This window comes from Pseudophryne corroboree, chromosome 2, assembly GCF_028390025.1.
Source record: "Pseudophryne corroboree isolate aPseCor3 chromosome 2, aPseCor3.hap2, whole genome shotgun sequence".
Taxonomy (NCBI): domain Eukaryota; kingdom Metazoa; phylum Chordata; class Amphibia; order Anura; family Myobatrachidae; genus Pseudophryne; species Pseudophryne corroboree.
This window is the reverse complement of record NC_086445.1, coordinates 221020099-221043700: the sequence shown is the minus strand read 5'-3', so window position 1 is coordinate 221043700 and position 23602 is coordinate 221020099. Positions and strand designations below refer to the sequence as shown.

Sequence of the window (23602 nt, the reverse complement as noted above, 5' to 3'; positions counted from 1 at the left end):
CCATTTTTCCAGCAGGTCCCACTGGAAAGTTCTTGCGTGGAATCTGCCGAATGGAATTGCTTCGTAGGAAGCCACCATTTTTCTCAGGACCCTTGTGCACTGATGCACTGACACTTGGCCTGGTTTTAGGAGGTTTCTGACTAGTTCGGATAACTCCCTGGCTTTCTCCTCCTGGAGTAACACCTTTTTCTGGACTGTGTCCAGGATCATCCTTAGGAATAGAAGACGTGTCGTCGGGATCAGCTGCGATTTTGGAATATTAAGAATCCAACCGTGCTGCCGCAACACTACTTGAGATAGTGCTACCCCGACTACCAACTGTTCCCTGGATCTTGCCCTTATCCGGAGATCGTCCAAGTAAGGGATAATTAAAACTCCCTTCCTTCGAAGGAGTATCATCATTTCGGCCATTACTTTGGTAAAGACCCGGGGTGCCGTGGACAAACCAAACGGCAGCGTCTGAAACTGATAGTGACAGTTCTGTACCACAAACCTGAGGTACCCTTGGTGAGAAGGGTAAATTGGGACATGGAGATAAGCATCCTTGATGTCCAGAGACACCATATAATCCCCTTCTTCCCGGTTTGCAATCACCGCTCTGAGTGACTCCATCTTGAATTTGAACCTTTGTATGTAAGTGTTCAAGGATTTCAGATTTAAATTAGGTCTCACCGAGCCGTCCGGCTTGGGTACCACAAACAGCGTGGAATAATACCCCTTTCCCTGTTGTAGGAGGGGTACCTTGATTATCACCTGCTGGGAATACAGCTTGTGAATGGCTTCCCATACCGCCTCCCTGTCGGAGGGAGACGTCGGTAAAGCAGACTTTAGGAAACGGCGAAGGGGAGACGTCTCAAATTCCAATTTGTACCCCTGAGATACCACCTGAAGGATCCAGGGGTCCACCTGTGAGTGAGCCCACTGCACGCTGAAATTTTTGAGACGGGCCCCCACCGTGCCTGAGTCCGCTTGTAAAGCCCCAGCGTCATGCTGAGGACTTGGCAGAAAACGGGAGAGGGCTTCTGTTCCTGGGAACTGGCTGTTTGCTGCAGCCTTTTTCCTCTCCCTCTGCCACAGGGCAGAAATGAGGAGCCTTTTGCCCGCTTGCCCTTATGGGGCCCAAAGGACTGCGCCTGATAATACGGCGTCTTCTTATGTTGAGAGGCTACCTGGGGTAAAAATGTGGATTTCCCAGCCGTTGCCGTGGCCACCAGGTCTGTTAGACCTACCCCAAATAACTCCTCCCTTTTATAAGGCGATACTTCCATATGCCTTTTGGAATCAGCATCACCTGACCACTGTCTTGTCCATAACCCTCTTCTGGCAGAAATGGACAGCGCACTTACTCTTGATGCCAGTCGGCAAATATCCCTCTGTGCATCACGCATATATAGAAATGCATCTTTTAAATGCCTTATAGTCAGTAATATACTGTCCCTATCTAGGGTATCAATATTGTCAGTCAGGGAATCCGACCAAGCCACCCCAGCACTGCACATCCAGGCTGAGGCGATTGCTGGTCGCAGTATCACACCCGTGTGAGTGTATATACATTTTACTGCTTTCGGTCAGCAGGTTCCTTAAGGGCGGCCGTATCCGGGGACGGTAGTGCCACCTGTTTAGACAAGCGTGTGAGCGCTTTATTCACCCTAGGGGGTGTTTCCCAACGTGCCCTATCCTCTGGCGGGAAGGGGTATGATGCTAATAATTCCTAAAAAGTTAACAGTTTTTATCGGGGGGAAACCACGCATCATCACACACTTCATTTAATTCCTCAGATGCAGGAAAAACTACAGGCAGTTTTTTCTCACCCAACATAATACCCTTTTTAGTGGTACTGGTATTATCAGAAATGTGTAAAAACATTTTCCATAGCCTCATCATGTAACGTGTGGCCCTACTGGAAGTCACATTCGTCTCTTAATCGTCGACACTGGAGTCAGTATCCGTGTCGGCGTCTGTATCTGCCATCTGCGGTAACGGGCGTTTTAGAGCCCCTGATGGCTTTTGAGACACCTGGACAGGCACAGGCTGAGTCGCCGGCTGTCTCATGTCATCAATCTTTTGTAAAGAGCTGACACTGTCACATATTCCTTCCATAAGCTCATCCACTCAGGTGTCGACTCCCTAGGGGGTGACATCTCTGTTACAGGCAATTTCTCCGCCTCCACATCATTTTCCTCCTCATACATGTCGACACAACGTACCGACACACAGCACACACACAGGGAATGCTCTGATAGAGGACAGGACCCCACTAGCCCTTTGGGGAGACAGAGGGAGAGTATGCCAGCACACACCAGAGCGCTATATATATATACAGGGATAACCTTATATAAGTGTTTTTCCCCTTATAGCTGCTGTATTGTTATACTGCGCCTAATTAGTGCCCCCCTCTCTTTTTTAACCCCTTTCTGTAGTGTAGTAACTGCAGGGGAGAGCCAGGGAGCTTCCCTCCAACGGAGCTGTGAGAGAAAATGGCGCCAGTGTGCTGAGATAGGCTCCGCCCCCTTCTCGGCGGACTTTTCTCCCGTTTTTCTGTGGAATCTGGCAGGGGTTAAAATTCATCCATATAGCCCTGGGGGCTATATGTGATGTATTTTCGCCAGCCAAGGTGTTTTTATTGCTGCTCAGGGCGCCCCCCCCTAGCGCCCTGCACCCTCAGTGACCGAAGTGTGCTGAGGAGCAATGGCGCACAGCTGCAGTGCTGTGCGCTACCTTGGTGAAGACAGGATGTCTTCTGCCGCCGATTTTCCGGACTCTTCTTGCTTCTGGCTCTGTAAGGGGGCCGGCGGCGCGGCTCTGGGACCGGACTCCGAGGCTGGGCCTGTGTTCGGTCCCTCTGGAGCTAATGGTGTCCAGTAGCCTAAGAAGCCCAATCCACTCTGCACGCAGGTGAGTTCGCTTCTTCTCCCCTTAGTCCCTCGATGCAGTGAGCCTGTTGCCAGCAAGTCTCACTGAAAATAAAAAACCTAAAACTAAACTTTCACTAAGAAGCTCAGGAGAGCCCCTAGTGTGCACCCTTCTCGGTCGGGCACAAAAATCTAACTGAGGCTTGGAGGAGGGTCATAGGGGGAGGAGCCAGTGCACACCAGGTAGTCCTAAAGCTTTACTTTTGTGCCCAGTCTCCTGCGGAGCCGCTATTCCCCATGGTCCTTACGGAGTTCCCAGCATCCACTAGGACGTCAGAGAAATATGGGGTATTTGTCTCGCACCTCATTAGGAAATCTTTCAGGAAGTGAACACTGAAATTTCAGAGGATATTTTTTTTTAATTCATACTAAACATTTCACCGGTCATCAAGCAACATGTCTCAGGCAGCATACAGGGGTAGTCACATGTAAGAATAATAATCTCATATAACCGATACAAGCATCCCAGCTATGTAAATATAAAAAATGTATTTACACCAATGGCCTGATCTGGAGACAGGCGCAAGTGAAAATTTTGACATATAGCGAATGCACGAGAGGAAGAAAATGGATTTGCCAGATCAGGCATACAGTACACAGGGAGATATTTAGTACGTATGGATTGATCCATACGTATAAGACCCATTCTTTTCATGAGATGTATATTTCTGAGTGGTGATCATGCAATCTTTTCCATCTTGGACTTTCTTGCCCAATCACAGTGTGCGTAAGGGGAAAGGATGCCTATTTCAAAGTGATCTTTTACAACCAGCACATGGAGCTTGCTAGCCCAGATACTAATGATGAAAGAGAAATGCTTCCACATGCATGTATTTTCAGAATACACAGATGGAGTCGCTCATTAGCACAGGGAAGTTAGTAGGCTAGCTATGGTGTGCAAAGGTAGAGCAAATAGGGAGAGGCGAGATCACTGTGCTTTTATAGGAGGATTCTAAGGTGCAGAAGCCTCAAAGAGACCATGGGGTATATTTACTAAAATTCGTATTTTCCCGTCTGAGGTCAAAGTTCAATCACGAATGACAACGAAAGTGTAAAGTTGCAACTTTTTGCATTTATTACGACTAATTTACTAAGCTGTCGTATTCTGCATTTTCGGATTTACCGATGTCGATGTCATTAGTTTTTTTTTTGCAGTGTTTTACGTGAGTGACTTGTAAAACACTGCCGACTTTAATACAATGAATCTCGGCCGTGCTGGGCTTCATTGTGCAGCTTTTTAAAAAATGAAATCAGTGTTAAAATAAAAAATAAAAAATTGTGTGGGGTCCCCCCTCCTAAGCCAAACCTGCCTCGGGCTCTTTGAGCCGATCCTGGTTGAAAAAATATGGGGAAAAAAATGTCAGGGGTTCCCCCATATTTAAACAACCAGCACCGGGCTCTGCGCCTGGTTCCAAAAATACGGGGGACAAAAAGCGTAGGGACCCCCGTATTTCTGAAACCAGCACCGGGCTCCACTAGCCAGATACATAATGCCACAGCCGGGGGACACTTTTATCTAGGTCCCTGCGGCCCTGGCATTACATAACCAACTAGTCACCCCTGGCCGGGGTACCCTGGAGGAGTGGGGACCCCTTCAATCGAGGGGTCCCCCCCCCTCCAGCCACCCAAGGACCAGGGGTGAAGCCCGAGGCTGTCCCCCCCCATCCAAGGGCTGCAGATGGGAGGCTGATAGCCTTTTTGACAAAAAATTAATATTGTTTTTAGTAGCAGTACTACAAGTCCCAGCAAGCCTCCCCCGCAAGCTGGTACTTGGAGAACCACAAGTACCAGCATGCGGAGGAAAACCGGGCCTGCTGGTACCTGTAGTACTACTACTAAAAAAATACTCCAATAAAAACAGAAGACACACACCTTGAAAGTAAAACTTTAATACATACATCCACACCTCCATATACACATACTTACCTATGTTCACACGAGGGTCGGTCCTCTTCTCCATGTAGAATCCATGGTGTACTTGTTGAAAAAATTATACTCACAAAATCCAGTGTAGATGGCTCCTCTTTTAATCCATTTGTAATCCAGGTACTTTGCAAAATAAAAAAACGGACACCCGACCTCGCACTGAAAGGGGCCCCATGTTTTCACATGGGACCCCTTTCACCGAATGCCAGGAACCCCCTCTGACTTATGTCTAAGACGGTTCCATCAGCCAATCAGGGAGCGCCACGTTGTGGCACCCTCCTGATTGGCTGTGTGCTCCTGTAGTGTATGACAGGCAGCACACGGCAGTGTTACAATGTAGCGCCTATGCGCTCCATTATAACCAATGGTGGGAACTTTGTGGTCAGCGGTTGACCGAAAGTAACCTCACTGCTAACCACAAAGTTCCCACCATTGGTTATAATGGAGCGCATAGGCGCTACATTGTAACACTGCCGTGTGCTGCCTGTCATACACTATAGGAGCACACAGCCAATCAGGAGGGTGCCACAACGTGGCGCTCCCTGATTGGCTGATGGAACCGTCTTAGACATAAGTCAGAGGGGGTTCCTGGCATTCGGGGAAAGGGGTCCCATGTGAAAACATGGGGCCCCTTTCAGTGCGAGGTCGGGTGTCCGTTTTTTTTATTTTGCAAAGTACCTGGATTACAAATGGATTAAAAGAGGAGCCATCACAGTGTATTCTTGTATACGTCAGGCATTCATACCAGATAATTCCTCCAAAAACTTTACTACATGGTTATCCCACCTTCCCAATGTATCCCCAGCGGATTTGCTCCGCTCCCATACTAAGGCATGTACATTGTTGCCCTACTCTGCATACACAACAATGTTTTTAAATATACTGCACAGAGCTTATTTATCTCCAAATAGAAGATTCCTGATTGGCGATTCACAGAACTCGAACTGCTATAAATGCGGATCCCCTTCAGCAGATTTATTCCACTGTCTTTGGGCATGCCCTATAATACGGGGCTTTTGGCAGCAGGTGAGATCCTATTCTACAGTCAACCTAGTCAATTATATTCCTGTAACTCCTGAATGGGCCCTCTTTGGAATACTTCCTCCCAACATTCGAATTACTCCAGGTGGGAGGCGTCTTTTGTTAGCTATCAGTGCGGCAGCTTGCAAGACTATCTTGCAAACTTGGCTCCACCCCTCTCCACCCTCACTCTCACTTTTTAAAGCTAAATTACATCATTTGTTTAGAATGCAGTGGGTTGAGGCTATTTTGGAGAAGTAAGTCAGGATTGAGAAATTCTTTTTAATGTGGGAGTCATATATAGCCACTCTATCGATTTCACTTAGAACACAAATCCATAACAGTATGAAAAATTCGCCCTGGTATATGCTACAGCTGGCGGCTAACGATCCTCCAATTAAATTGTAGGATCAAGGGAAAACAAATGACAGAAGAGGGCTGGTTGCTCAATGCATTCCTTTTGGGGTCTGGGGGGGGGAGTGGGACGCTGGTGGCGCGGCACTTTTTCCTACCTATCCTTTCATTGTAACTGTGAATGTTTGTATTTTACACAGTACCTGTAATGTGGTATCAAGGTGACATTATGCTACTCTGTTTTTTACGTCTGGACATAAGTTGCTATTGTAAAACACGACACAGTCTACTTCTCTCAATTGTATTGTAACATGTTTTATTACTTGTGAGATTGTCACTCGATGCTTCAACAATAAAAATTGTTTATAAAAAAAAAAAAAAAAAAAAGAGGAGCCATCTACACTGGATTTTGTGAGTATAATTTTTTCAACAGGTACACCATGGATTCTACATGGAGAAGTTGACCGACCCTCGTGTGAACATAGGTAAGTATGTGTATATGGAGGTGTGGATGTATGTATTAAAGTTTTACTTTCAAGGTGTGTGTCTTATGTTTTTATTGGGGTATTTTTTTAGTAGTAGTACTACAGGTACCAGCGGGCCCGGTTTTCCTCCGCATGCTGGTACTTGTGGTTCTCCAAGTACCAGCTTGCGGGGGAGGCTTGCTGGGACTTGTAGTACTGCTACTAAAAAATAAGAATTTACTTACCGATAATTCTATTTCTCATAGTCCGTAGTGGATGCTGGGGACTCCGAAAGGACCATGGGGAATAGCGGCTCCGCAGGAGACTGGGCACAAAGTAAAAGCTATAGGACTAGCTGGTGTGCACTGGCTCCTCCCCCTATGACCCTCCTCCAAGCCTCAGTTAGGATACTGTGCCCGGACGAGCGTACACAATAAGGAAGGATTTTGAATCCCGGGTAAGACTCATACCAGCCACACCAATCACACCGTACAACTTGTGATCTGAACCCAGTTAACAGCATGATAACAGAAGGAGCCTCTGAAAAGATGGCTCACAACAACAATAACCCGATTTTTGTAACAATAACTATGTACAAGTAATGCAGACAATCCGCACTTGGGATGGGCGCCCAGCATCCACTACGGACTATGAGAAATAGAATTATCGGTAAGTAAATTCTTATTTTCTCTAACGTCCTAGTGGATGCTGGGGACTCCGAAAGGACCATGGGGATTATACCAAAGCTCCCAAACGGGCGGGAGAGTGCGGATGACTCTGCAGCACCGAATGAGAGAACTCCAGGTCCTCCTCAGCCAGGGTATCAAATTTGTAGAATTTAGCAAACGTGTTTGCCCCTGACCAAGTAGCTGCTCGGCAAAGTTGTAAAGCCGAGACCCCTCGGGCAGCCGCCCAAGATGAGCCCACTTTCCGTGTGGAATGGGCTTTTACAGATTTTGGCTGTGGCAGGCCTGCCACAGAATGTGCAAGCTGAATTGTACTACAAATCCAACGAGCAATCGTCTGCTTAGAAGCAGGAGCACCCAGCTTGTTGGGTGCATACAGGATAAACAGCGAATCAGATTTTCTGACTCCAGCCGTCCTGGAAACATATTTTCAGGGCCCTGACTACGTCCAGCAACTTGGAATCCTCCAAGTCCCTAGTAGCCGCAGACACCACAATAGGCTGGTTTAAGTGAAATGCTGAAACCACCTTAGGAAGAAATTGAGGACGAGTCCTCAATTCTGCCCTGTCCGTATGAAAAATTAGGTAAGGGCTTTTATAGGATAAAGCCGCCAATTCTGAGACACGCCTGGCTGAAGCCAGGGCTAACAGCATTACCACTTTCCATGTGAGATATTTTAAGTCCACAGTGGTGAGTGGTTCAAACCAATGTGATTTTAGGAATCCCAAAACTACATTGAGATCCCAAGGTGCCACTGGAGGCACAAAAGGAGGCTGTATATGCAGTACTCCCTTGACAAACGTCTGAACTTCAGGAACAGAAGCCAGTTCTTTTTGGAAGAATATTGACAGGGCCGAAATTTGAACCTTAATGGACCCTAATTTGAGGCCCATAGACAGTCCTGTTTGCAGGAAATGCAGGAAACGACCCAGTTGAAATTCCTCTGTAGGGGCCATCCTGGCCTCGCACCACGCAACATATTTACGCCAAATACGGTGATAATGTTGTATGGTTACATCCTTCCTGGCTTTGATCAGGGTAGGGATGACTTCATCCGGAATGCCTTTTTCCTTCAGGATCCGGCGTTCAACCGCCATGCCGTCAAACGCAGCCGCGGTAAGTCTTGGAACAGACATGGTCCCTGCTGGAGCAGGTCCTTTCTTAGAGGTAGAGGCCACGGGTCTTCCGTGAGCATCTCTTGAATTTCCGGGTACCAAGTCCTTCTTGGCCAATCCGGAGCCACTAGTATAGTCTTTACTCCTCTCCTTCTTATGATTCTCAGTACTTTTGGTATGAGAGGAAGAGGAGGGAACACATACACTGACTAGTACACCCACGGTGTTACCAGAGCGTCCACAGCTATTGCCTGAGGGTCCCTTGACCTGGCGCAATATCTGTCCAGTTTTTTGTTGAGGCGGGACGCCATCATGTCCACCTTTGGTTTTTCCCAACGGTTCACAATCATGTGGAAGACTTCTGGGTGAAGTCCCCACTCCCCCGGGTGAAGATCGTGTCTGCTGAGGAAGTCTGCTTCCCAGTTGTCCACTCCCGGAATGAACACTGCTGACAGTGCTATCACATGATTAACCGCCCAGCGAAGAATCCTTGCCACTTCCATCATTGCCCTCCTGCTTCTTGTGCCGCCCTGTCTGTTTACGTGGGCGACTGCCGTGATGTTGTCCGACTGGATCAACACCGGCTGACCCTGAAGCAGAGGTCTTGCCTGACTTAGGGCATTGTAAATGGCCCTTAGTTCCAGGATATTTATGTGAAGTGACGTTTCCATGCTTGACCACAAGCCCTGGAAATTTCTTCCCTGTGTGACTGCTCCCCAGCCTCTCAGGCTGGCATCCGTGGTCACCAGGACCCAATCCTGAATGCCGAATCTGCGGCCCTCTAGGAGATGAGCACTCTGTAACCACCACAGGAGAGACACCCTTGTCCTTGGAGACAGGGTTATCCGCTGATGCATTTGAAGATGCGATCCGGACCATTTGTCCAGCAGATCCCACTGAAAAGTTCTTGCGTGGAATCTGCCGAATGGAATCGCTTCGTAAGAAGCCACCATCTTTCCCAGGACCCTTGTGCATTGATGTACTGACACTTGGCCTGGTCTTAGGAGGTTCCTGACTAGGTCGGATAACTCCTTGGCTTTCTCCACCGGGAGAAACACCTTTTTCTGTACTGTGTCCAGAATCATCCCTAGGAACAGCAGACGTGTCGTCGGAATCAGCTGCGATTTTGGAATATTTAGAATCCATCCGTGCTGTCGTAGTACTACTTGAGATAGTGCTACTCCGACCTCTAACTGTTCTCTGGACCTTGCCCTTATCAGGAGATCGTCCAAGTAAGGGATAATTAAGACGCCTTTTCTTCGAAGAAGAATCATCATTTCGGCCATTACCTTGGTAAAGACCCGGGGTGCCGTGGACAATCCAAACGGCAGAGTCTGAAACTGATAGTGACAGTTCTGTACCACAAACCTGAGGTACCCTTGGTGAGAAGGGCAAATTGGGACATGGAGGTAAGCATCCTTGATGTCCAGAGACACCATAAAGTCCCCTTCTTCCAGGTTCGCTATCACTGCTCTGAGTGACTCCATCTTGAACTTGAACCTTTTTATGTAAGTGTTCAAGGATTTCAGATTTAAAATGGGTCTTACCGAGCCGTCCGGCTTCGGTACCACAAACAGCGTGGAATAATACCCCTTTCCCTGTTGTAGGAGGGGTACCTTGATTATCACCTGCTGGGAATACAGCTTGTGAATGGCTTCCAATACCGCCTCCCTGTCGGGGGGAGACGTTGGTAAAGCAGACTTCAGGAACCGGCGAGGGGGAGACGTCTCGAATTCCAATTTGTACCCCTGAGATACTACCTGCAGGATCCAGGGGTCCACTTGCGAGTGAGCCCACTGCGCGTTGACATTTTTGAGACGGGCCCCCACCGTGCCTGAGTCCGCTTGTAAAGCCCCAGCGTCATGCTGAAGACTTGGCAGAAGCGGGGGAGGGCTTCTGCTCCTGGGAAGAGGCTGCCTGGTGCAGTCTTTTTCCCCTTCCTCTGCCCCGGGGCAGAAATGAGTGGCCTTTTGCCCGCTTGCCCTTATGGGGACGAAAGGACTGAGTTTGAAAAGACGGTGTCTTTTTTTTTTTGCTGAGAGGTGACCTGGGGTAAAAAGGTGGATTTTCCAGCTGTTGCCGTGGCCACCAGGTCCGATAGACCGACCCCAAATAACTCCTCCCCTTTATACGGCAATACTTCCATATGTCGTTTGGAATCCGCATCCCCTGACCACTGTCGCGTCCATAACCCTCTTCTGGCAGAAATGGACATCGCACTTACTCTTGATGCCAGGGTGCAAATATCCCTCTGTTCATCTCGCATATATAGTAATGCATTCTTTAAATGCTCTATAGTCAATAATATACTGTCCCTATCCAGGGTATCAATATTTTCAGTCAGGGAATCCGACCAAGCCACTCCAGCGCTGCACATCCAGGCTGAGGCGATTGCTGGTCGCAGTATAACACCAGTATGTGTGTATATACCTTTTAGGATATTTTCCAGCCTTCTATCAGCTGGTTCCTTGAGGGCGGCCGTATCAGGGGACGGTAACGCCACTTGTTTTGATAAGCGTGTGAGCGCCTTATCTACCCTAGGGGGTGTTTCCCAACGCGCCCTAACCTCTGGCGGGAAAGGGTATAGTGCCAATAATTTATTAGAAATCAGCAGTTTTTTATCGGGGGAAACCCACGCTTTATCACACACCTCATTCAATTCATCTGATTCAGGAAAAACTACGGGTAGTTTTTTCACACCCCACATAATACCCTTTTTTGTGGTACTTGTAGTGTCAGAAATGTTCAACGCCTCCTTCATTGCCGTGATCATGTAACGTGTGGCCCTACTGGACATTACGTTGGTCTCCTCACCGTCGACACTGGAGTCAGTATCCGTGTCTGGGTCGACCATCTGAGGTAACGGGCGCTTTAGAGCCCCTGACGGTGTTTGAGACGCCTGGACAGGCACCAACTGATTTGCCGGCTGTCTCATGTCGTCAACAGTTTTTTGCAAAGTGCTGACATTGTCACGTAATTCCTTAAATACGACCATCCAGTCAGGTGTCGACTCCCTAGGGGGTGACATCACTAAAACAGGCAATTGCTCTGCTTCCACATCATTTTCCTCCTCATACATGTCGACACAATCGTACCGACACCCAGCACACACACAGGGAATGCTCTGATAGAGGACAGGACCCTACGAGCCCTTTGGGGAGACAGAGGGAGAGTTTGCCAGCACACACCAGAGCGCTATATCTGTATAGGGATAACCTTATATAAGTGTTTCTCCCTTTTATAGCTGCTGTATGTATATTAACTGCCAAATAGTGCCCCCCCTCTCTTGTTTTACCCTGTTTCTGTAGCAGGACTGCAGGGGAGAGTCAGGGAGCCGTCCCTTCCAGCGGAGCTGTGAGGGAAAATGGCGCTTGTGTGCTGAGGAGATAGGCTCCGCCCCCTTCACGGCGGCCTTTTCTCCCGCTTTTTTTTTTTTAGGAAAACTGGCAGGGGTTAAATGCATCCATATAGCCCAGGAGCTATATGTGATGCATTTCTTTAGCCATATAAGGTTTAAAACGTGTTTTATTGCGTCTCAGGGCGCTCCCCCCCAGCGCCCTGCACCCTCAGTGACCGGAGTGTGAAGTGTGCTGAGAGCAATGGCGCACAGCTGCGGTGCTGTGCGCTACCTTATTTGAAGACAGGAACGTCTTCTGCCGCCGATTGTTCCGGACCTCTTCGCTCTTCTGGATCTGTAAGGGGGCCGGCGGCGCGGCTCCAGGACCCATCCAGGCTGAACCTGTGATCGTCCCTCTAGAGCTAATGTCCAGTAGCCTAAGAAGCCCAATCCACTCTGCACGCAGGTGAGTTCGCTTCTTCTCCCCTTAGTCCCTCGATGCAGTGAGCCTGTTGCCAGCAGGTCTCACTGAAAAATAAAAAACCTATTTAAACTTTTACTCTAAGCAGCTCAGGAGAGCCACCTAGATTGCACCCTTCTCGTTCGGGCACAAAATCTTAACTGAGGCTTGGAGGAGGGTCATAGGGGGAGGAGCCAGTGCACACCAGCTAGTCCTAAAGCTTTTACTTTGTGCCCAGTCTCCTGCGGAGCCGCGATTCCCCATGGTCCTTTCGGAGTCCCCAGCATCCACTAGGACGTTAGTGAAACAATATTCATTTTTTGTCAAAAAGGCTATCAGCCTCCCATCCGCAGCCCTTGGATGGGGGGGGGGGGGGGGGGGGGACAGCCTCGGGCTTCACCCCTGGTCCTTGGGTGGCTGGAGGGGGGGGGATCCCTTGATTGAAGGGGTCCCCACTCCTCCAGGGTACCCCGGCCAGGGGTGACTAGTTGGTTATGTAATGCCAGGGCCGCAGGGACCTAGATAAAAGTGTCCCCCGGCTGTGGCATTATGTATCTGGCTAGTGGAGCCCGGTGCTGGTTTCAGAAATACGGGGGACCCCTACGCTTTTTGTCCCCCGTATTTTTGGAACCAGGACCAGGCGCAGAGCCCGGTGCTGGTTGTTTAAATATGGGGGAACCCCTATCATTTTTCCCCCCATATTTTTTCAACCAGGGCCGGCTCAAAGAGCCCGAGGCTGGTTTGGCTTAGGAGGGGGGACCCCACGCATTTTAAAATAAATAAATAAACACTTTCCCACCCCTTCCCACTGAAAAACAGGCACGGATCTCATGGATCCGTGCATGCCTACCCAAACACGGGGAAAAAAAGCAGGCCTGTTTTTTTTAGCACTTTTTCACGAATAGTATTTCAGCCCGGCAGTGTTTGGCTATTGTCGGCAGTGTTTGTGATTTGCACTTTTTAGTAAATGACCGATTTCTACCAAATTGCAGGCGTATTTGACCGATGGTGTATTGATTCGTAATTTTTTCCTAGGACTTCCAAAATATTACGAATGCCCTCATCACTGCCGTGATTTGAGTTTACTAAATTCCCGAGATGACACTTTGATGAAAAAACACCATCTCGGTCAAAATCGGGACCTTAGTAAATATACCCCCATGTTTTGTTAAATGTGTCTGGGGAGTTATTTAGCAGCGCTGTAATGTTTTCCATGTGAAAGATAAAACATTCTGGGGTTTAAAAGAGTGGAGAAGTGAGCCTGTGGAGAAGTTGCCCATGGCAACCAATCAGCTGCTCCGTACAATTGTATAGTATGCAAATTAAAGATGTTACGTTAATGCTGATTGGTTGCCATGGGCAACTTCTCCACAGGCTCGCTTCTCCACACTTTTCACTGCTTTATGAGTAGACCCCACAGCGCCAAGGGTAATTATGGGTGTTCTGTACTTTTTAAAGAGCACTGGATTTATAATTTAGTATGATGCTACTGCGCTCTGTTTATACTCTTAAGATAAGAGGAATAACTTCCTTGATATGAAAGAGAAAAGTGGAATTAACCATTTATTTACCAATAGTTAAATACAGAATAATCTTTGTTCTAAGCAGCATCCTCAGACATTGCAGCTTCATTATATCATGGCCACACCTCATTTCAATGTCATATAATACAGAATAAATATAAAAGTAAAAATAATGTCAGTCACTAGCTGCACACAATATGCAGTCAGTATATATATTATAAATGGGGGAATAAAGCACACCTTTTAAATCCTAGAAGAGTATATCGGGTCAGCCATTTGTGGATGGTATGAAGGACAGAAATAATAAGAATTTACTCACCGGTAATTCTATATCTCGTAGTCCGTAGTGGATGCTGGGAACTCCGTAAGGACCATGGGGAATAGACGGGCTCCGCAGGAGACTGGGCACTCTAAAAGAAAGATTAGGTACTATCTGGTGTGCACTGGCTCCTCCCTCTATGCCCCTCCTCCAGACCTCAGTTAAGGAAACTGTGCCCGGAAGAGCTTATACAACAAGGAAAGGATTTGGAATCCAGGGTAAGACTCATACCAGCCACTCCAATCACACTGTACAACTTGTGATAACCATACCCAGTTAACAGTATGAACAACAACTGAGCCTCAGTAACAGATGGCTCATAACTATAACCCTTTAGTTAAGCAATAACTATATACATGTATTGCAGAGAGTCCGCACTTGGGACGGGCGCCCAGCATCCACTACGGACTACGAGAAATAGAATTACCGGTGAGTAAATTCTTATTTTCTCTGACGTCCTAGTGGATGCTGGGAACTCCGTAAGGACCATGGGGATTATACCAAAGCTCCCAAACGGGCGGGAGAGTGCGGATGACTCTGCAGCACAGAATGAGCAAAGGCAAGGTCCTCCTCAGCCAGGGTATCAAACTTGTAGAACTTAGCAAATGTGTTTGAACCCGACCAAGTAGAAGCTCGGCAAAGCTGTAAAGCCGAGACCCCTCGGGCAGCCGCCCAAGAAGAGCCCACCTTCCTTGTGGAATGGGCTTTTACTGATTTAGGATGCGGTAACCCTGCCGCAGAATGAGCTTGCTGAATCGTGTTACAGATCCAGCGCGCAATAGTTTGCTTTGAAGCCGGACCACCCAGTTTGTTGGGTGCATGCAGGATAAACAGCGAATCAGTTTTCCTGACTCCAGCCGTCCTGGCTACATAGATTTTCAAAGCCCTGACTACGTCCAGCAACTTGGAAGCCTCCAAGTCCCGAGTAGCCGCAGGCACCACAATAGGTTGGTTCAAATGAAACGCTGATACCACCTTTGGGAGAAATTGGGGACGAGTCCTCAATTCTGCCCTGTCCATATGGAAGATCAGATACGGGCGTTTACATGACAAAGCCGCCAATTCTGACACACGCCTAGCTGAAGCCAAGGCCAACAGCATGACCACCTTCCACGTGAGATACTTTAGCTCCACGGTCTTAAGTGGCTCAAACCAGTGTGATTTCAGGAAATCCAACACAACGTTAAGATCCCAAGGTGCCACTGGAGGTATAAAAGGGGGCTGAATATGCAGCACTCCCTTAACAAACGTCTGAACCTCAGGCAGTGAAGCCAGTTCTTTTTGAAAGAAAATAGATAGGGCCGAAATCTGGACCTTTATGGAACCTAATTTTAGGCCCATAGTCACTCCTGACTGTAGGAAGTGCAGGAATCGACCCAGCTGGAATTCCTCTGTAGGGGCCTTCCTGGCCTTACACCAAAGCAACATATTTTCGCCATATACGGTGATAATGATTTGCTGTCACGTCTTTCCTAGCCTTTATCAGCGTAGGAATAACTTCATCCGGAATGCCCTTTTCCGCTAGGATCCGGCGTTCAACCGCCCTGCCGTCAAGCGCAGCCGCGGTAAGTCTTGGAACAGACAGTGCCCCTACTGTAACAGGTCCTGTCTGAGAGGCAGAGGTCATGAGTCCTCTGAGATAATTTCTTGTAGTTCTGGGTACCAAGTTCTTCTTGGCCAATCCGGAACGATGAGTATAGTTCTTACTCCTCTCTTTCTTTCTATCCTCAGTACCTTGGGTATGAGAGGAAGAGGAGGGAACACATAAACCGACTGGTACACCCACGGTGTCACTAGTGCGTCCACAGCTATCGCCTGAGGGTCCCGTGACCTGGCACAATATTTTTTTAGCTTTTTGTTGAGGCAGGACGCCATCATGTCCACCTGTGGCAATTCCCAACGATTTACAATCTGTGTGAAGACTTCTTGATGAAGTCCCCACTCTCCCGGGTGGAGGTCGTGCCTGCTGAGGAAGTCTGCTTCCCAGTTGTCCACTCCCGGAATGAACACTGCTGACAGTGCTAGCACGTGATTCTCCGCCCATCGAAGAATCCTTGTGGCTTCTGCCATTGCCATCCTGCTTCTTGTGCCGCCCTGGCGGTTTACATGGGCGACCGCCGTGATGTTGTCTGACTGAATCAGTACAGATTGGATTTGAAGCAGGGGCTCTGCTTGACTCAGGGCGTTGTAGATGGCCCTTAGTTCCAATATATTTATGTGTAGAGAAGTCTCCAGACTTGACCACTGTCCCTGGAAGTTTCTTCCCTGAGTGACTGCCCCCCATCCTCGGAGGTTTGCATCCGTGGTCACCAGGATCCAGTCCTGTATGCCGAACCTGCGTCCCTCGAGAAGATTAGCACTCTGCAGCCACCACAGCAGAGACACCCTGGCCCTTGGGGACAGGGTGATCAACCGATGCATCTGAAGATGCGATCCGGACCATTTGTCCAACAGATCCCACTGAAAGTTCCTTGCATGGAACCTGCCGAAGGGAATTGCTTCGTAAGAAGCCACCATCTTTCCCAGGACTCGCGTGCAGTGATGCACCGACACCTGTTTTGGTTTCAGGAGGTCCCTGACCAGAGATGACAATTCCTGGGCCTTCTCCACCAGGAGAAACACCTTCTTCAGTTCTGTGTCCAGAATCATGCCGTGCTGTTGCAACACTCCCCGAGAGAGTGCTACGCTGACCAACAACTGCTCTCTGGACCTCGCCTTTATAAGGAGATCGTCCAAGTACGGGATAATTATAACTCCCTTCTTCCGAAGGAGTATCATCATTTCGGCCATTACCTTGGTAAGTACTCTCGGTGCCGTGGACAGACCAAACGGCAACGTCTGGAATTGGTAATGACAATCCTGAACCACAAACCTGAGGTACTCACGGTGAGGTGGGTAAATGGGGACATGCAAGTAAGCATCCTTGATGTACAGCGACACCATAAAATCCCCCTCTTCCAGGCTTGCAATAACCGCCCTGAGCGATTCCATTTTGAACTTGAACTTCCTTATATAAGTGTTCAAGGATTTTAAATTCAGAATGGGTCTCACCAAACCGTCTGGTTTCGGTACCACAAACATTGTGGAATAGTAACCCCGTCCCTGTTGAAGGAGGGGAACCTTGATTATCTCCTGCTGGAGGTACAGCTTGTGAATTGCCGCCAGTACTATCTCCCTTTCCCTGGGAGCAGCTGGCAAGGCTGATTTGAGGTAACGGCGAGGGGGAGTCGCCTAGAACTCCAGCTTGTATCCCTGAGATACAATTTGTACAGCCCAGAGATCCACTTGTGAGCGAACCCATTGGTTGCTGAAGTTTCGGAGACGCGCCCCCACCGCACCCGGCTCCGCCTGTGGAGCCCAGCGTCATGCAGTGGACTTAGAGGAAGCGGGGGAGGATTTTTGTTCCTGGGAACTGCCTGCCTTCTTTCCTCTACCCCTGCCTCTGGGCAGAAAGGATGCGCCTCTGATCCGCTTGCCTTTCTGAGGCCGAAAGGACTGTACATGATAATACGGCGCTTTCTTAGGCTGTGAGGGAACCTGAGGTAAAAAAGTCGACTTCCCAGCTGTTGCTGTGGATACGAGGTCCGAAAGACCGTCCCCAAACAATTCCTCACCCTTATAAGGCAAAACCTCCATGTGTTTTTTAGAATCAGCATCACCTGTCCACTGCAGAGTCCATAATACGCTCCTGGCAGAAATGGACATTGCATTAATTCTAGATGCCAGCAGGCAAATATCCCTCTGTGCATCCCGCATATATAAGACGACGTCTTTTATATGTTCTATGGTTCGCAAAATAGTATCCCTGTCGAGGGAATCAATGTTGTCTGACAGGGTATCAGACCATGCTGCTGCAGCACTACACATCCATGCTGAAGCAATAGCAGGTCTCAGTATAGTACCCGAGTGTGTATACACAGAATTCAGGATAGCTTCCTGCTTTCTATCCGCAGGCTCCTTTAGGGTGGCCGTATCCTGAGACGGCAGTGCCACCTTTTTTGATAAGCGTGTGAGCGCCTTGTCCACCCTAGGGGATGTTTCCCAACGTAACCTGTCCGTTGGCGGGAAAGGGTACGCCATCAGTAACCTCTTAGAAATCACTAGTTTCTTATCGGGGGAACCCCACGCTTCTTCAAACAATTCATTTAATTCATCAGATGGGGGAAAAGTCACTGGCTGCTTTTTCTCCCCAAACATAATACCCTTCTTGGTAGTAACCGGGTTAACATCAGAAATGTGCAATACATTTTTCATTGCAGTAATCATGCATCGGATGGCTTTTGTAGACTGTACATTTGTCTCATCCTCATCTACACTGGAGTTAGACTCCGTGTCGACATCTGTGTCTACAATCTGAGCTAGCGGGCGTTTATGAGCCCCTGATGGCCTCTGAGACGCCTGGGCAGGCGTGGGCTGAGATCCCGGCTGTCCCAAGGCTGCTACGTCATCAAACCTTTTATGTAAGGAGTTGACACTGTCTGTTAAGACCTTCCACATATCCATCCAATCCGGTGTCGGCCCCGTCGGGGGCGACACCACACTTATCTGCCCCTGCTCCGCGTAACCCTCCTCAAACATGTCGACACAGCCGTACCGACACACCGCACACACACAGGGAATGCTCTGACTGAGGACAGGACCCCACAAAGTCCTTTGGGGAGACAGAGAGAGAGTATGCCAGCACACACCACAGCGCTAGATAACACAGGGATTTACACTATAATGAGTGATTTTTCCCAATAGCTGCTTATTATCCTATTTGCGCCTAAATTTATGTGCCCCCCCTCTCTTTTTTACCCTTCTTGTACAGGATACTGCAGGGGAGAGCCTGGGGAGCGTCCTTCCAGCGGAGCTGTGAAGAGAAAATGGCGCTGGTGTGCTGAGGAAGAAGGCCCCGCTCCCTCAGCGGCGGGCTTCTCCCGCATTTTGTATAGCTTAATGGCGGGGTTTTTTACACATATACAGTTTCCCAGACTGTATTATGTGCATTTAGTGCCAAAAGGTATTCTTATTGCTGCCCAGGGCAGGGCCGGGCCGGGCCGCCCCCCCCCCCCCCCCCAGCGCCCTGCACCCTACAGTGACCGGAGTGTGTGGTGTGCTGTGGGAGCAATGGCGCACAGCTGCAGTGCTGTGCGCTACCTTAATGAAGACCGGAGTCTTCTGCCGCCGATTTCATCTCCTTCTTCTGTCTCTGCAAGGGGGACGGCGGCGCGGCTCCGGGACGGACGATCGAGGTCAGGCCCTGTGTTCGAACCCTCTGGAGCTAATGGTGTCCAGTAGCCTAAGAAGCACAAGCTAGCTGCACGCAGGTAGGTTTGCTTCTCTCCCCTCAGTCCCACGTAATAGTGAGTCTGTTGCCAGCAGATCTCACTGAAAATAAAAAACGTAACAAATACTTTCTTTCTAGCAAGCTCAGGAGAGCCCACTAGGAGCACCCAGCTCTGGCCGGGCACAGATTCTAACTGAGGTCTGGAGGAGGGGCATAGAGGGAGGAGCCAGTGCACACCAGATAGTACCTAATCTTTCTTTTAGAGTGCCCAGTCTCCTGCGGAGCCCGTCTATTCCCCATGGTCCTTACGGAGTTCCCAGCATCCACTAGGACGTTAGAGAAAAAAATATTGCCGTAGAGATAACCAAAATATAGTTCGGAGAATTAGCAACACAAAACATTGCACATTGCTCAGGCAGGGCTTGAAATCAAAGAAACTTCCGACATGTTCCACAGTTAAACTTAATTAGCCCAACCTGTGCAGCTACTCTGCTTATCTATAGTTGTGAGGGATAGATTCAGTGTGCTGCATCAGGTATTGGGTTCCAGTAGCAGACATTAATGAAGAACTGGGATTTAAAGTTAGAACTTGTACCTAGATTAAAAATGTAGGGCAAGGCCTGGGTAGGCATGGATTAGGATGCATGCTGTTGCATTCTCCAGCTTGTGACTCTCTGGGGGTATTGCTGGAGCGGCCAGGCTCATTACATGCCTTTCCGCTGCTCTCGCTCTCCTCTGGCCGTGTTATCTCCTCTATGAGATCCAGCGTTGTGGGCCTCTGGCATCATGGTCTCGCAGCTGCTATCTTGGATCAGCACCTACTCCTGAACATGGATTCCAGAGCCTGCAAAGTTACAGAGTCTTGCTGATTTTGTGCTGGAGGTGCTGAGGACTAATGCGGATAGATGGCGGGAGGGTCTGCACCTCATCCACAGTGACCCTTCCACTTTCTCCTATCTTGTTGAGATGGGACTGGTGGATGTTTGGAAACAACTATCAATGAGGTGCGTTGCTACTGCTTTTCCTCCACTTATACTTTCTTCCAAATAGATATGGTATTGGTGTCCCATTCTTTATTATCTGCTCTGACATCAGTAGCTTAAATTCCCGGTGGCATTTTGGACCACCCTCTTCTACTGCTGACCGTTGATCCCTATTTCCTATGGGAGCCTTACTTTTGGAGATATAATACCTTTTGGTTGACGCAGATGGTGTGGTCTCCCAACTGTTGTCGGAAGCCTTTAAGGCCTCCATCCAGCACACCTAAATATCTGCGGTGGCTCAGATCAAAATTTTCCACAGAAAATGTGAGGTAGTGAAGATTTGGAATGAAAATACCTTGCACGCTGGATTGCTTCTGAAAAACTTTAATGGCTTCTTGTTCATAGGGAATGGACCGATATCCTTCTTGAAATGTCCAAGAGCAGACTTTTTTTCTAAATGATTATATACAGGGTGAACTTGTAAATCTATGGCTTTTACCAACCTGGGATGGGTCCATCCTTCCCACTGTGCATGCTTTTGTTGGTGCTGATGCTGTTACTTATACGAATACTCATTCCACTGTTGCAGTGTTCCATGAATTGTTTGTGGGAGTCCATGCTTTCCAGGTTTGCTATTCCCTATTAGGATCAGATTCCATTACCTACCCTTGCCTCTAGTGATAAGGATTATTTGGATTTCCTCACCTCCCGTGAGAAGGTGGAAAATGCTAAGAAGTCCTTTCTTGGAGGTAAAAGTTCTGGGAGTGGACAAAATACCAATTGAACACTATAAAACTCATAATTGGTAATTCTGTTGCTAAATTGCTGGAAACATTTAATGCCTTGTTTGAGGCTGGCTTAGTACATCCCTCAAAGATGGAAAAGGAACCGGTTTATCTGGACTTGTATCGACCAATTACTTTATTATCTACGGATGTTAAGGTTCTGCCAAAAATAACGTAGCTTCATGTTTGACAGAACCAGGAGAAAAAAGTATTCCCTGTTGTGGGCACACACAGACTATAATATTCATATATTTTTATAAAGTCAACTATCCTTGTAATAGATAACCAATAATTATAAAATGTAACTTTTATTAACGTTAAAACATTAGCGAAATATAGTGCAAGTGAAATAATTGTGTGAAAAATAATTGTGAAATAAAATGCTTAGCCGCTGTGGTTTGCGGTTTCTTCACTATCTCTAGTGTTCTTGAACAATGTTTCAATATTTGTTGCAATATTAGTTGCTAAATACCTTCAACCGATACATTTGTATCCTTAGAATTAGTAACTCCTGTGTGTGGTTTTAATACCAGGTCTAATATACCAACAATATTCTCATTTAATTTTGTGCTTACAGTGTGCGCATCACTGAATCCTAAAGCACCCTTTATTGGTTTTAAACAGTATGGTGGACCTTACTACTTCATTCTCTAAGGTGCCGTGTAATGTTCAATATAATAAGATTTTAAACCTACCGGTAAATCTTTTTCTCGTAGTCCGTAGAGGATGCTGGGACTCCGTAAGGACCATGGGGATAGACTGGCTCCGAAGGAGACATGGGCACTTTAAGAAAGACTTTGGATCTGGGTGTGCACTGGCTCCTCCCTCTATGCCCCTCCTCCAGACCTCAGTTAGAGAAACTATGCCCAGAGGAGACGGACAGTACGAGGAAAGGATTTTTGTTAATCTAAGGGCTAGATTCATACCAGCCACACCAATCACACCGTATAACCTGTGATATACTATCTAGTTAACAGTATGAACAACATATCATCGGTCCAAAACCGACGAAACTATAACATAACCCTTATGAAAGCAATAACTATATACAAGTCTTGCAGAAATAGTCCGTACTTGGGACGGGCGGCCAGCATCCTCTACGGACTACGAGAAAAAGATTTACCAGTAGGTTTAAAATCTTATTTTGTCTAACGTCCTAGAGGATGCTGGGACTCCGTAAGGACCATGGGGATTTTACCAAAGCTCCCAAACGGGCGGGAGAGTGCGGATGACTCTGCAGCACCGATTGAGCAAACAGGAGGTCCTCCTCAGCCAGGGTATCAAACTTATAGAACTTTGCAAAGGTGTTTGACCCCGACCAAGTAGCAGCTCGGCACAGCTGTAGTGCCGAGATCCCTCGGGCAGCCGCCCAAGACGAGCCCACCTTCCTAGTGGAATGGGCCTTAACTAATTTTGGTAACGGCAATCCTGCCGTAGAATGCGCCTGCTGAATTGTGTTACAGATCCAGCGAGCAATAGTCTGCTTTGAAGCAGGGCCGCCAACCTTGTTGGCTGCATACAGGACAAACAGTGCTTCTGTTTTTCTGATCCTAGCCGTTCTGGCCACGTAAATCTTCAAAGCCCCGACCACATCAAGGGACTCGGAATTCTCCAAGTCACGTGTAGCTACAGGCACGACAATAGGTTGGTTCATATGAAAGGATGAGACCACCTTAGGTAGGAATTGAGGACGGGTCCGCAATTCCGCTCTATCCATATGGAAAACCAGATAGGGGCTTTTATGTGATAAAGCCGCTAATTCCGAAACTCGCCTAGCCGAAGCCAAGGCTAACAACGTGACCACCTTCCAAGTGAGATATTTCAACTCCACTGTTTTAAGTGGTTCAAACCAATGTGACTAAAGAAAACTTAACACCACGTTAAGGTCCCAAGGCGCCACCGGAGGCACAAAAGGAGGCTGAATATGCAGTACTCCCTTCACAAAAGTCTGTACTTCAGGTAGAGAGGCCAATTCCTTTTGAAAGAAAATGGATAAGGCCGAAATCTGAACTTTAATGGATCCTAATTTTACTAATTTTAGACCCAAATTCACTCCAGTTTGTAGGAAGTGAAGAAAACGACCTAGATGGAATTCTTCCGTAGGAGCATTCCTGGCCTCACACCAAGAAACATATTTTCGCCATATTCGGTGATAATGTTTAGATGTCACGTCCTTCCTAGCCTTTATTAGCGTAGGAATTACCTCATCCGGAATACCTTTTTCCGCTAGGAACCGGCGTTCAACCGCCATGCCGTCAAACGCAGCCGCAGTAAGTCTTGGAACAGACAGGGCCCCTGTTGCAACAGATCCTGTCTGAGAGGCAGAGGCCATGGGTCCTCTGTGAGCATTTCTTGCAGTTCCGGATACCAAGTCCTTCTTGGCCAATCCGGAACAATGAGTATTGTTCTCACTCCTCTTTGAGTTACGATTCTCAGCACCTTGGGTATG

General features: G+C 48.0%; 1 protein-coding gene across 1 annotated transcript in view; it reads right to left on the bottom strand.

Annotated features, from left to right (window-relative positions):
- Window positions 1-23602, bottom strand: part of DCTN2 (dynactin subunit 2) — a 141185-nt gene that overhangs the window by 8631 nt on the left and 108952 nt on the right. The window lies entirely within an intron of this gene.